Consider the following 1152-nt stretch of genomic DNA (forward strand, 5'->3'; position numbering starts at 1 on the left):
TGAGTATAAAAGTCTTGACTCCTATCTTTCACTTCACGGCATTCAACACCTCTCTACCCCTCCCTATACACCCCAACGAGTTGCACTTGCAGAACGGCGACATCGCCATATTGTCGAAAATGTAAGAACGCTCTTACATGAGGCGTCTCTCCCACCCCAATTCTGGTCTTTTGCATACCATCACACTGTCTACCTCATCAATCGTCTTCCAACCTCTCACCTCGATAATCAATCCCCATTCCAAAGATTACTTAGAAAATCACCTAATTATAACTCCCTCCGAATTTTTGGTTGTTTATGTTATCCATGGCTAAAACCATACTCCAAAAATAAACTTGAATCAAAATCTACCCTATGTGTCTATCTTGGATTCTCACTATCCCATCACTATCACCAGTATTTTGACCCAATTTCTGCAAAGGTTTACTTATCTCGAGATGTGCGATTTGTTGAGGATGTTTTTCCATTTAAGACATTGTTCTCCAACATTGCCATTAAATCAACTCACCTGGAATGGGAAACACCAACAATGCCAAGTTCTTCAGATCCCACACCCAAACTTCCCATAGTTACAGATCTGCCAACTCCATTAGAAATAGCAGCACGCACTATTACAGATTTTCCATCACCATCTGCTTCCTCTCCAGCCCAGTCCGGAGACAACTCAAACTCGTAGTCCTTATCCGACGATGCATCAGCGGCAGACGCAACAGATTCACCTCTAGCAACTCCTCCCTCTCAAGGTAAATTTCTGTCTTCCTCATCTTCAATAATTCCTGCTTCCTAGAACACCTCTTCTATCTCTACTGCCCAGCGTTTAGCACTACCACGCCTCCCTACAAACTCTCAAACGCCGATACCAACCAACACACAAAGCAGCTTGTCTCCTCTCCTTGTCTATTACCGTGGAAACACCAACCCACCAACACATATGGCTCCTCAACCAGCCTGTCCTACCTTCAAGTTAGAACTCGCTCCTTCACCGCCTCAATGTCCGTCTCCTCCTACCCGTGCTGTCACTCGATCCCAAAATAATATCACAAAACCAAAAAAGATTTTTGATTACCTAGCCAAATTGAACCCCACTGTCACACCCACTACTGTCAAACAAGCACAAAAATATCCAGAGTGGCGTTATGCAATGAAACATGA

Source organism: Solanum pennellii, chromosome 11, assembly GCF_001406875.1.
Source record: "Solanum pennellii chromosome 11, SPENNV200".
NCBI lineage: Eukaryota > Viridiplantae > Streptophyta > Magnoliopsida > Solanales > Solanaceae > Solanum > Solanum pennellii.